Genomic DNA, 12,028 nt, shown 5'->3' on the forward strand with positions numbered 1-12,028 from the left:
CTTGATGATGCGGTTTAAAGAACTAAGTCTGATTCAATTTTTTATGAAAGTTACACTTTTTTTGCTAGAAGCAATATAGAAACAGAGCATTGGAAAATAGAGTTCTGATGATCTATTGATGTCTTTCATCTGAGATGTAATAAAGGTGATATGTAGATAATAGTGATAGAGGATGATCATGTGGTGATGCTAGCTTGTGTGCAACATGTGTTTTCACATGTGTGAAGCTTTGTACAAACTGTGAACTGACAGTGTTGTTGCAATTGTGATTTAATTAATTATCTTATTTTAATTAATTAGGAAAGGCTCAATGTCGACTCAAGGAATTATTTTGAAGATACGATATAAAGGAAAGAATTTTTTTATTTATAATGAGACTTGATGTAGAGGATCAAGTGGAATGTGAAGTATTAGTGTGCAATGCAAGTATTTGAATGCATTTTGAATACATGTAAGAGATCTAAGGGATCATTGGATACACAATATGCGATCTGATTAGAAGATCTAAAGGAGCAAAAGTCTGGTTGACATGATAGAGATAGTGGAAGGAAGTACATTTTAGTTCTATTATTCTGCAAGGAATAATACAAAGATCATTTAGACAGTGGGTTCTTTGATCTTCACCTTGAAGTTTTTTGGGCAATGGGTCCAACTATCTTCCACAACTCCTAACAGTTTAGAATCTCCTAACAAGGATTTAAAGTCTCCTAATAGGGACTCATATGTACTAAATTTTTTAATAGAATTCTAATAGGGTATATCCTCTAACAAGGAATATTTATATTAGTACATCATCTTGTGGTTACCATCCCCATAGGGTTTTCCCTCTGATCAAGGGTTTCCCTAGTTAACATATCTGATGTTGATTGTGTATGAGTATCTTATTATGGTTTTAGTTTATATTACTCACATGGTTAACTTTTTTTAAGGTTAATGTTTGTGATGATAGTTAGATAATTGATTCACCCCCCCCCCCCCCCCCAGTTATATTAGTGGACTATATATTTTAGCATCTTTTACTAGTTGATCCACAACCATCACATATTGTGAGAATCAGTTACCTATGTGCTTTAGTTTACATTACTATTTCAAAGTGCCTCTTGTTCTAAAGTAGATACAATCAAGTAGAAAATAGAGTTTTAGGAATATCCCATAACTCCAACATACATTATTCTGCACAAACTAGATTTTCCCAAGTTTAGAAATAATTTGGTCTTGTCATGGTCACATCTAATGACATTTTTAATAAAAAGAAAAGATGAATTGTGCTAGATAAATTTGGCATGATGAGTCACAATTAACTCTCTTTTGGTTAATGTAGAACAAATTTAATACTAGTAATGTAGACAATGTCATCTATTGTATCAATTATTTAATTTATGAAGCCCACTGCAGGCTGAGATATCACTTACTCCTGATAATTTTATTCATGGAGTATGCTTTTTTAAGTCTTTTATGTGAGTTAATGTGTTTTATGTCTATCATTATTATGTCTTTCATTATAAATTTGTGTTCATCTCTTTTATCTATTGTACACTATAAGTGTTGTCATTATATTGATTATCATAAACTCCCTTTCCCTGAAGAGGGTGTGATCTAGTATTTGATTCTTTCAATTGGCTTACACACACTATTTTAAACTTTCAAAAAAATGGTAATGTTGTATAGTTTATTCATTACAACAGTGAAATTATCTAGCAATATGAAAATCTCTAGTAGGTGGAGTTGTAACTCCAACACACTAGCAACAGATAATGCAACCTTACAATATCAATTGATGATGAAATATAATCAACAACCTTTCTTTCATATTCTCACATCCAAAATATTTTCTCATATGTCTTCTTTTTCTTTACAGTGCAACTCAAATTTTAATTCTTAATGTAAGATTGACAACTCATCTTCATTCACAACACTCTCTTATATCTCTCTTTTAACTTTGTGAATTTTTGAACCTAAAGATTCCAATTTACCAAGAAACCTAATGAACAACACTCAGGGAAACTAACATTCCAATCAGTGTAGTTTGTTTAAGGATTATTCATTCTCTCATTTGGGAAGACGTTAGTCTTAGACAAACTTATTTATTTGTATTTATATTTATGGGATAGGTTCAATGATGCAGTGCAAGGTAGGAGAATCCCCAAAGGAGATGTCCTAGCCCCAACAAATAACCACACAAAAAAAACACAAAAGCAAGAAACAATAATGCAAGATCTGACACCAAATTATAATTCTTTATTCATAGATATAATTGATTACATGCAATGTGTCAGGCTGTAAGGCCTTCCCGGTTATGGACAAATACAAAGCAAGTAATAGTTTTGCAAGATTCCTCAAGATCCAATCCAAACACTAGCTATACTAGATCCACACTCTAGTATAAAACCCCCAAGGAAGATCTCAACTTGTGCTCACAAGCCCACCAAGCAATCTCCTTGTTTTCCAAGCTGCAGCCACTAGCTTTTCTCCAAATTTACTCTTCAAGCTCCTCCTCTTCTCCCCGATGGATGAATAATGACTAAATACTTCCCCACAACCCTTATACCAGTATAAGTGATAAGTTTTCCCAGAACACAAATTAAATACAAATACATAAATTAAATGCCACAATTCAGCCAACAACGACAATTAAGTGCCCAAAATCAATGTCCAAGTAAAATTATAATATCTCCTAGCTCCAATGGAATTAGAGATTGTGCTTCAAATAATAGGTAGAAATATAGGTTCTCTTTAATCGCTGAAATTTATATCCTCTAACTCATTGTAAAAAATTAGTTATATAGCCTACAATAGGCACCAAATTCCTAAGTAAGGCCAAGCTCCTCTTAAACCATGATAAGCAACCAAAGACCATGTTGAGTAACCAAAGACCATGCTGAGTTCCTAGACTATGTTGACCAACCATACACCATGTTGAGTTCCTAGACCATGCCAAGTCCCATAGACCATGCCAAGCTCCCAAACCATGCCAAGTTCCATAGACCATGTCGAGCATTACTCCTCCTTCAACCGAGTACCAATCCAAGAACCCTCCAAAGAAACTCCCAATCCTCCTCCCATGAACTCTAAAGTAGTCACCAACAAAACCCAAGATGCTCATGCATCAAACTCCCTAGGTAAATAGAAAAGTGTGTCCCACACTTTGATGCCCAAAGAAAGAGTAACAACCACCTTCATCTTCACCAAAGGTTTCTACTCCAACAGAGACTAGAAAACCAATTTCACATCATCCACATCTACATCATTCTATCAAACACTAGAATCTCAACCATCCAATTAGCATGCTCACTCCTAGGAACAAACTAAACATAATACTTCATCAGCAAATCCTTATCCACATTAGCAACTAGTGAATCCATACCAGCAAAAACAAACCATACATCAACAGTAACAAACTCCACATTAGTAGCAACATGTAGATCTCCATCAACACATGCCAAACTCACAAAATTAGTAATCTCATTTCTCACAACAAGATGCTCTGCAATACATAACTCACCACCAACAGCAATCGGATCATCCATGATCGAGCACTCTGCAATTTCCATGTCAGACTCAACCAACTAACTATGAAAACCAACCTCTATCCTAACATCAACAAGGTTAGGAATATCTTCAGCAACAACCTCCAGCTATTTCGCAAGTTCTATATCAGCTCCATAATCTGATCAACAAAATGAAACTCAACCACCTCAACCTTTTCATGTCATCTTCTCTCATGAATAAGTCTCTTAACCAGCCAAACAACTCTCTTTTGGATCAATAGACTCTAGCTCCATAGACATATATGGAACTCCTTCCTCACCCCATCCTTAACTCAATCAGCCAAGCTAGCTTCAAACCGAGAATTCATCTTAGAAAACCTCCTCTCCACCACATCATAGATATTTACAATCATCTCAAGGTCCAATCCTCTCAAAGCCATCTTCCAAGATCTTCACAAACCCTCTACAAAAAATCCTTCCTATGCTCCTTGTGACAACCTCAAATTGTTTGCAAGTAAGATCACAACTTGCCACCTCACATGAATAATCAAGAACCTCATCACAATTCTAGGACCATGGATCTACAATCCACAACTCTCTATGATCATGCCTCAACAAAATCAGTCTTCCACCTTCACATTCATCGATCCATATCTAAGCCCTCTACAATTGCAAGTTAGAACCATGATCTACCACCTCACAAACAAGAGATCTAGGACTCTACAAAGAAAATCCAGCACCAAATCAATATGAACTCAGATCAACATCCCCAACCCAAGTCCTAGTGCAAACTACCACAACTTCGGCAATCAATCTACATGCTCAAGAACAACCTAGCTCTCATACCACTTGACATAGTGCAAGGCAGGAGAATACCCTAAGGAGATTTCCTAGCCCCAACAAATAACCATGTAGTAGAAACGCAAAAGCAAGAAACAATAATGCAAGATCTAACACCAAATTAAAATTCTTTATTCATAGATATAATTGATTACATGCAATGTGCTAGGCTGTAAGGCCTTCTCGGTTACAGCCAAATACCAAGCAAGTAATAGTTCTACAAGATCCCTCAAAATCCAATCCAAACACTAGCTAGTCCACATCTACACTCTAGTAGAAAACCCCCAAGGAAGATCTCAACTTGTGCTCGTAATCCCACCAAGCAATTTCCTTGTTTTCCAAGCCACAACCACTAGTTCTTCTCCAAATTTTCTCTTCAAGATCCTCCTCTTCTCCCTTATGGATGACTAATGACTATAGACTTCCCCACAACCCTTACTTATACCAATCTAAGCCACAAGTCAACCCAGAATACAAATTAAATAGAAATACATAAATTAAATGCCACAAGTTGGCCAACAACAACAATTAACTGCCCAAAATTGGTGTTCAAGTAAAATCACAATATCTCCTAGCTCCAATGGAATTAGAACTTGTACTTTGAACCATAGGTAGAAATCTAGGTCCTCTTTAATCCTTGGAACTTTCATCCTCTAACACATTGTGGAAAATTATTTATATGGCCTTCAATAGGCACCAAATTCCTAAGCAAGGCTGAGCTCCTCCTAGACCATGTCAAGCAACCAAAGACCATGTCAAGTAACCAAAGACCATGTTGAGTTCCCAGAATATGCTGAGAAACCATAGACCATGTCAAGTTTCCAAACCATGCCAACTCCCATAAACCATGTCAAGCTCCTGAACCATGTCAAGCTCCAAAGACCATGTCAAGTCCCATAGACCATGCCGAGTTCCCAAACCATATCAAGCTCTAAAGCATGATGAGCACCACTCCTTCTTTGATTGAGTACCAATCCAAGAACCCTCCAAAGCAACTCCCAAGCCTCCTCCCATGAATTCCAAATTATTCACCAAGAAAACCCAAGATGCTCCTGCATCATTCAACCATCACAAACATGCTTGGATTTGACTACCTTAGCTAATCACAAGCCCAATAACTGGAATTTGCTCCTCAAAGGATATTACAAGCCTCTTAGAGTTTTTACAATGGATATGCAACATTCATGAATCAAATTTGGATCATTTTTAGAGTGATACAATTTATTAGATTACTTACAAACAACTAACATTCTGTCTACAAAATGTGTTGATACATCTTTTAAGGATACTTAAATTTTTTGGTGTCTATCATAAAGAGTGGTAATTTTCTAGCTCTAATTTTTCATTTTTCTTCTAATTTTGGTTGAAATGATTATATGTTTGTACATTATGATGTGGTTTATATCCAAGTTCAATATAAACATTCTTTTTTCCTGAGAATTTTTTTGAATTTTGATTTTAAATGTTATAAAAAGATTGACAACCTCAATATGGTTGTCAAAGAAAAGAGTAAAAATGGCACTATATTTCCATTGCTAGCAGAGAAAAGCTCCACACTAAATAGGCTCTAAAATAGGTATTGAACATGTCAAAAAAATCTCACCAAATTCAAGTGTAGACAAAAGTTTTTAAATTGACTATTTATCAAATTGTGATGTCTAGTAGTTGTGGTTCTAAGTGCCATATAGTAGACATAAAATTGCCACTATATGAGAGCAAATAATAGAAATGTGGACTATGTGGGAAAAGCCAAGAGTTAAAATTCATGATTGATGAAAATATGTTTAAGTAAATAGTTGTGAACAGAGATTTTCATTACAAGAAATAGTGTGGGTGCCATTCAAAATAATGGTAATTGTTAGTGAACAGATTGTCCTTTGAAGAAATGCATGCAAATCTGACCCTAAATGCCCAAGTGAGAGGACAATTTAACACCAACAGTTAGATAGGTTATCATGGATTGATAATGTTCCTCTGAATTTTTATTAGGTACAGCTCCCCATTCAAGATGTTCAATGAATTAAATGTGGGTGTTTTTACCAGAAAGCACAAAAGGATATCAAACATCTACTTGTAAATACAGTGTAGATGCATAAACTTATACTACTACATGAAAAGAAAACAAAGAACAGTAGGTGACATGAAGTTCATTTGCTAAACTTTGCATTGTGTAATGAAAATGAAAATATGTTTTTCATTCTCTTGAGAGAAATAAAAAAACTGGAGCTTTTAAAGGTATTTGAATAGATAATGTGACAAGGAAACAATGGTATTGCAATGTAACTCAGAGAAAATTGAAAATGACTCAAGGTTCATTACCAGTGGAAAGAAAATACACCATAATCAAAGTTCTAATATTATTAACCTCCAGTCTCCCTTCCCTGACTCTAAAAGATTCACAAAGTACCTTCTACACATTACAACCAAATCGTTATTTCAATAAAGACAGAAACTCCATTCACCATGTTACATCAACTATCAAAATCCTAACTCTATCTCAAACACCCAATTTTGAAAAAGAAAAGAAGGAAAAAGCCCATGCTCTACCTCTCACGGCCTCTCAAGAAAAATAGAATAGTTTTGCAAGATCTCCTCCCTGCCTTAAGCTCAAAGTCTGTAGTCTGGAAGAAGCCAGAATGGAACCCCTTGCACTCATTTGCTGTCACATTTTATCCTTTCTGATGTCAGTTCTCATTCTATTTCGAGTAACTGATTCTTGGGAGAAAACTCCTTCGATGCCTTGGAATCATCTTCCTCCCTTTTGGATTCCATGATATGCATTTTTTATCACCTATCGGGTTTACATGATTTAATTAAAAACACCCATTATTCCCAGGTAGAGGTCCTCTTTCATCCTTTTTATAAAAATATCATAAGCATTACTTATGATATGTAAGCACAAGCCTTCCTTAAAATGTGATGACAAGTGGCCTGACTTTTTTGCTTGGGTGTATAACTTTTTATAAATGCATTGTATTTCTTGCATGAAACCCGGCATTTACACAAAAATGAGCTTGGTCTTTTATGACTTTTCACCTACCAAAACTACTTGTAATATTAATGGAATATCAAAGCATCCAAAAATGGTTTCTTACACTACTATCACTATTAGTATCCCCTGGGATAACATATACGTATATGGGTTTATAGATACATATGCCTTTATTGACATCTTTCTTTGTCTCATTTCTTGATACCATGATAGTCGTGTTTTATAGGAATGTCATTTGATTAAACTTTTTCAAACATACTTGCGGGCATCTTCTTTCAACTTTCGAATCATAACTATTTTCTTCATTAAAGCATGTAGTTCATCAAGACTACTAGCCCCTTGATATGTGCCAAATTCCCAATCTTTTGGATCAACTTGGGCAGAGACAATTCATATACACAAACATTTCTGATCATATCTACAATGTAATTGTGATGCTGAGAGGGGCTACGGGCATATTCTTGCTATCAACAATCATCACCACCAATGACAGGATGCAATGTCTTACTGTTGTAATCATGTATTTTTCCTTTGCATGCTCTTACCCATCTACAATAATGAAAGTTTGAATTAGAAAGATGTTAATTTCAATGAACCCCTGATGACTTTTGTCTTGGCTCATGACAATAATGTCACGTTTCACCAAGACACCTGCATTATCTCTGCGTGCTTGTTGGTTATTACATCTTTGCATAGGATTCCATGTATCATTTCTTTTCCTTACAATCACCTCCGAAGTCCATGGGTTCATGGTTTCCATTGGCCCAACTAGACCCATAGATACTTTTCTCATTGTTACTGCGAATCTAATCAATACTAAAGCATCATGTATATTGGGTACTATGTGATTGGCGAGCTCTTTTTTGGGTATTAATTTTTATGGAAAGATCCTGTGGCATCATCAGAGTCGTATCCTTCACCAATATTATTCATTTGCATACTTCCTTCATACCATTGGTCATTTTCCCATCATTTATGTGTCCTTATGCTACAATTCCACATATTCCATAGTTTTGGGAGAAGCCATACTGTGCATACTATCATTCTTGAGTAGAGAAAGATGTCGTAGATTGTCTTAATGAAGCTATATGAATGTCATCATCTATCCATGAATTGCTCTATCAGTGTCATATTACTATTATTATTATTTATTTATTTTTTTGCAGGGTCATCCCTTTTCATTCTCATGAGCTATAAATTCATTCCACTCTTGAGCTAGAGCACAAGAAGGAGTAGCATAAAGCATGTGCACGATAGCCATCACATGATCCTTCCGGTATATTGAAATGCTTTCGTAATCATCAGAAACAAACTCTGCAATATCAAAAAATGTACCACAAGGATATGTACATGTCAAATACATAAACCAGGATCCTTGTAAAAATGAAAATGTGATTCCTCTGTCTTGGATAAGAAACATTATGAGATAAGTATGGTGCATCATGCTCTTTTCAAATGAAAATCTCTTTGCCCGGTGGTTCCATATACTCACTTTCAACATTATCCTTGTCATGACTAGCATTTTGACCTCAATATTATTTCTTGAAGTGTTGCTTCCTTTCCATTTCATGGGTCTGGGTGTTATCACACCAAAATTATGTAGCCTAATCAAATTATTCTACCATCAAGAATTCAATTGATGTAAGAGCATATTCCCCTTTGTTTGGAGAATTGATATGTTGGGCTGACTGTGAATTCTTGTATCATGTGTGAGGGCTTTGCATTTAAATGGCGTATCTTTGATAAATCTGAATTTTGAGATTGAACTTCTGAATTTAACTCATTGATCCTTAGCCATCAAATTCTGAGCATATGAATTCACTGAGATTACCAAACACCTGAACTGACTTCTGAAACTATGAAACCCCTTGTGAAGTCCCCTGATCTTGAATTACCTTATGCCTTTGCTCTAAAACATCAATCTTGAAGACATTGAATCTAAATCCTATCTCTAAATCTACAACTCAAGCCTAGAATCTAAACTTCACTTATTTTGAACCTACAGGATAGGTCAATTGAACCGTCGAACCACTTTGAACTACTTTGAACTGAGGTTCAAAGTGGTTCAAAAACATGAATTACAAGTTTTAAAATTGTGACCACATCGGGTACTAACAGTAATGAACACATTTTCTAAAAAATGAGACATCTGTGGTAAATAGTGCTTCTAAAGCCTGTGATCAATTTTTTGTCTAAGGTAATATAGTTGTTCTTTTTGGCCAGCTTAGTGGTTGATATATATAGAATAGCATTAGAATTGACTGTGAATCCATACTTGTACCTATGTTATGGGGCTAATTTATTAATCCATCTAGAACAAGTTCATTATCTTAAAATTGGGGTTGAGTTGGTCTCTTTCATTTGTTTAGCTTCTCTATGTAGAAACTTGGTGTTGACAGAAAGTCATCCCGAAAATATTAGTGCCACAAATTGTTGCTCAAATGTGAGAAGGTTTATAGTATTCTTAGGGCATAATTGATGGTATTTTTGCACATATTTTTGTGGTTTCAAGGGGTGCACATGCTATTTCTACACAAATTTTCTTGAAGCCTAGATAAGCATTGGGTGATTGCATGAGAGGAAGGAATATTTTTGGGCATGGGCATGCTTTATGGAGCTATCCATTTCACTCATTTTCTTAATGTTTCTATTTTATACCATCTATTTGAAACATTAGATAGATATCATTTATGTAATGACCCAACTGGTCAGTAGGAAAACTCATTTCATTAGCAAATTTATTCATTAGATACAAATTTGAAGAACATTTATTGAATTTATCCTATGCTTTTAATAGGAAATACATTCAATATGTTATCATTCTTAACACACTTACTAAGAAGATTGCAGTCATCAATTGACCCTAGCTCCAAGGATTAATGTGTCTCAAGAAAGGTCTTGACTGAGAGAAGGACATAAAGGTTAGGGAGCATATTAGACGTATATGAAGAGAGGTTGTTAAAAGCAAATTTTTGTAGGGGACATATACAAGCTTATTGATCTGTCTCATCTTTAATTTACTAAGTGCTTAGTGAATGTTACTGATAAGGGATATTTAGCTAAGCATAGGCATAAGCACACATGTGTGGAAAAGTTAAAATAGAAAGGTGATTAGCAGAAGTTAAGAGAAATTAAAAATATACCTGTATACATTCATGTTCAAATTCATATCATCCCAATCTTAGCTAAGAAAACTTGATGCATTGACATGCATAGGAACCTATTATTGTTAGTCACCACATCAGCGTGGCCATATCATAATCAAATAAACAAGAAAAATCAATGTAATTAGAAAAATAAACCCTAGCAACTTACCATTATTTTGGCTTTAGTCTTGCAGGTATTAGAGGAGGGGAAAATTGATTGAATCCCCTTTGTTGATGGAGTAAGAAGATTAAGCACTTGAGTTCCTGCCCATATGAAAATTATCATTCTCTTACATCTCATACCGCAAAAATAGAAGTGTCATGTCTTCCCTCTTTTCTCAAAGAAAAATAAAAAATAATATTTTTAGCTTTATTTAAAATAATAAATATCAATTATAATAATCTTTATATATTTTTATTGTAATAATTACTAATTGTAATTGTTATATAATGAGTATTGATAGACAAATGATAATGCATACATATCTATAGAGAACAATGGTTAAATAGTAATAATGTATTCTTTTTTCTCATAGTAGATCTATAATAAGATGTCTCAGTTTTTTAATTTTTAATGATGAAAAAAATATCAAAGATAATTTTATTTATAATAATAAATATTAATTAATTGTGATAGTTTTTACAATTTTTATTTATGGTACTGAGTTTTAATTTTAAAGAATAATCTTAAAAAATTATAATAATCAAAATAATAATATAAATATTTAAATTAAATTATTAATTTTATCTTAAAATGTCTCTTTTAAGGAGGAGTGTGATTGGAGATGATATGACTATATTATATTATTTTTCTTGATCAATTTATTTGAAGGACCTAGTAAAAAATTGGAACTAATCATTGCCTAACTAATGCTTATAATTGTTTGAAAATAATTAATGCATAATTAGATAGCTCACATTATCATAATAGTATAATGTTGTCAAATAACTACATCATACTCTAAAAGAAAAAGTTATCTTCTAGATGATTGTTGAATAAAATCTCCCAAGCCAAGCCATTTAATTAAGTGTACTCCTTATCCAAACGATGCAAAGTGAAACCACAATAAGTAAGCTAGTCACATCAAAATATAAAAGAAGCAAGTACATAAAAAATTAGCCTAAATGAAATTTTTGTGTTGAAGTTGTCAAACATGAAACTAAATTACTCTACTAAAGAAGATAGCTAAAAAGTACAAATTCAAATGCTCAAGTAGTAATGAAATTCTAGAGTTGATATAACTAATAAAAGGGTTAAATAAGGATAAGTATAGCCTAGGTGTATTCTAGTTTTGTGGATATGTGACATGTTTGTGGTCACTAGTGAGATTCCCTTATTTATTCTTGGTAGGGAAGGTTTCATTTAGATATGTACTAATCATGTTATATTCCCAGTGGACATCCTACTTGAATACATCATACATAATCTTGGAAGGAAATGAAGAGAGACGTCTAAAGAGGTTATCATATTTTAGATATTCCAAAGAACCACAAGTAAAACACATAGAAACAAAAGAAAATCTTCATCTCATAGAACCTAAAAATCATGAAGACATTAGAAG

This window comes from Cupressus sempervirens, chromosome 10 (genome assembly GCF_028749045.1).
Source record: "Cupressus sempervirens isolate cs-2001-9-10 chromosome 10, ASM2874904v1, whole genome shotgun sequence".
NCBI lineage: Eukaryota > Viridiplantae > Streptophyta > Pinopsida > Cupressales > Cupressaceae > Cupressus > Cupressus sempervirens.